Below are 3,142 nucleotides of genomic sequence, written 5' to 3'. Positions count from 1 at the left end.
TGCACTAACATTACACTAGAGAGCAGTAGGCCTACATGTGAAAATGGTTCCAGCACGCAGCGCTAACGTCGGTATGGTATCGCAAATAAATACCACGAATACCCATTGAATATATAATTATTTATGACAAGCCTAATATGTTTAGGATTTTCGTGGTGTGCTACGAAAAAGTACGGGATTTACTAGTTAGTCTGAGACACTTACCATGTCGAATTAATAGATGAGGACTATAATTATCGCGAGAACAATAGTGCAGCTCTTCCATAGATGTCTGTTATACTGCCAGTCCAGTTTTTACATATGTGTATTTCTGAACAAATATTTGACACACGCCTGTGCACAGATTCATCCTCTTTTTTTAATGCTTGTCCGAACTCTTGATTGCATGATACGCTTATAAGCTTATTGCTTATAAGGGTATCATGCATCATGATTTTTAGAACACACAACTCCGTGTACAATCTATTTAAGAATTCACACAGATTTGGTAATGTAATACTTTGCACAAAATAAAATATTAATGTACATTCACACTCATCAATATTACACTATCCTTTCGTTTCCACCCACCTCTGGGAATTATTATTACTTTTTTGTGGAGGGTCTTTCCTTTTCCGCATTGCCTTAAGCAAATTCCAATGGTTGCTGGAGAAATCTGTGGATTCATGAAGTATGTCGGATTTGGTGTTGGTTAATGGTAGGTCAGGGTGTGCATTTGCTCATTTACCTGGCTGTATGAATGCATTATTTTACTCATTTATGTAACCTAACTTAATTAGAGCCATCACACCCTCTCCTACATCAAACCAGGGTTTCACACATAGAGTACCTTTTTACATAGTAGTTACCCAAGGAATAAGAATTTTAATATGTCAAATAGTATTCAAATTATTTGAGTGTCTGCAGAGAGAATGTGTGTAATTAATACTGACAATGAACTAATAGAGTAGTACTTGTATTACTGCTGCTGCCACTAATAATGTTGATAATAACAACAACGATAACAATAATAATAATGATCTTAGTAATAATGTCAATATTACCAATAATAATTGTGGCAGATATAAAAAGAATTAGGTATTAGAAAGTGGTTGCGTGTTCATGCCGAGACAAGTAAGGTCGTTTCACATTTATCCTGTTGCCGTTAAGCGGTGTCTGTACACCGCTATCGGCAGGTACATTCCATGAGACATTTCATATTTATGTGACTGTACAGCGCGGTAGCCGTGCTGCTGCTATGGGAACCCGGCTCCCTCCAATGCCACGGGCAGTTGCTGGTGACGGGAATCCAAGCTGGGCAATGGAATGGTGGCTGCAAGGTTTGTTGCCGTTCACATCTGATTGTATTTGTAAAGTATGTCGTTCAAGTCTTCACTGCCTTTATTCTGTTTCGCTTGAAATTACGCTACTGGCCATTAAAATTGCTACACCACGAAGATGACGTGCTACAGACGTGAAATTTAACCGACAGGAAGAAGATGCTGTGATATGCAAATGATCAGCTTTTCAGAGCATTCACACAAGGTTGGCGCGGGTAGCGACCCCTACAATGTGCTGACATGAGGAAAGTTTCCAACCGATTTTTCATACACAAACAGAAGTTGACCGGCGTTGACTGGTGAAACTTTGTTGCGATGCCTCGTGTAAGGAGGAGAAATGCGTACCATCACGTTTTCGACTTTGATAAAGGTCGGATTGTAGCCTATCGCGATTGCGGTTTATCGTATCGCGACATTGCTGCTCGCGTTGGTCGAGATCCAATGACTGTTAGCAGAATATGGAATCGGTGGGTTCAGGAGGATAATACGGAACGCCGTGCTGGATCCCAACAGCCTCGTATCACTAGCAGTCGAGATGACAGGCATCTTATCCGCATGGTTGTAACGGATCGTGCAGCCACGTCTCGATAATTGAGTCAACAGATGGGGACGTTTCCAAGACAACAGCCATCTGCACGCACAGTTCGACGACGTTTGTAGCAGCATGGACTATCAGCTCGGAGACCATGGCTACAGTTACCCTTGACGCTGCATCAAAGACAGGAGCGCCTGCGATGGTGTACTCAACGACGAACCTGGGTGCACGAATGGCAAAACGTCATTTTTTCGGATGAATCCAGGTTCTGTGTACAGCATCATGATGGTCGCATCCGTGTTTGGCGACATCGCCGTGAACGCAAATTGGAAGCGTGTATTCATCATCGCCATACTGGCGTATCACCCGGCGTGCTGCCCTGGCCAGCACATTCTCTAGATCTCTCAATTGAAAACGTCTGGTCAACGGTGGCCGAGCAACTGGCTCGTCACAATACACCAGTCACTACTCTTGATGAACTGTGGTATCGTGTTGAAGCTGCATGGGCAGCTGTACCTGTACACGCCATCCAAGGTCTGTGTGACTCAATGCCCAGGCGTATCAAGGCCGTTATTACGGCCAGAGGTGGTTGTTCTGGGTACTGATTTCTCAGGATCTATGCATCCAAATTGCGTGAAAATGTAATCACATGTCAGTTCTAGTATAATATATTTGTCGAATGAATACCCGTTTATCACCTGCATTTCTTCTTGGTGTAGCAATTTTAATGGCCAGCAGTGTACTTTTGTTCAAATAGTTCTTACCTGGTAGTGTCATGATGGAAGTAGAGGTGGAAGTACTATTTATGTGATGGAGACTTTTTTATAGGAAAAACTTAAGTCCTACATAATGACTGAAATAAAATGTGCTTGGATAACGGTATCTGAAGAATTAAATGGCGGCTGTGATGAGATGAGCCGCGTTCGTAGTCGAGGTTGCTGTGCGGTGGCACGCGGAAGAGACGGCGGCGTAAGTGGTTGGATTAAATTCCACAAATCTCTGCAGTACCTCATGAAGTTAGGGCATGTGACACTTGATGGTGATCCGTTCGTCGGGTGGGGACGTTAACCTCTGCAGCCTCCCCCTCTCGTAACAACACAGGCCCAACACTCCACTGTAGAAGCGCTCATCACAGTCATCCACAGGATACAGATACACACTCGACTCTTCACAACAGGTCGTAGTAAGGCAGTGTCAAACCACCTCCACTAGGACCTTGCCATGAGTAGTGGTGCAGCAAAATTCCTGCATCTGCTTCCTACACTCATTCCCCGACTATGGGACTACT

Source organism: Schistocerca piceifrons, chromosome 8 (assembly GCF_021461385.2).
Source record: "Schistocerca piceifrons isolate TAMUIC-IGC-003096 chromosome 8, iqSchPice1.1, whole genome shotgun sequence".
In the NCBI taxonomy this organism is placed as follows: domain Eukaryota; kingdom Metazoa; phylum Arthropoda; class Insecta; order Orthoptera; family Acrididae; genus Schistocerca; species Schistocerca piceifrons.
This window is presented reverse-complemented; position numbering follows the sequence as displayed.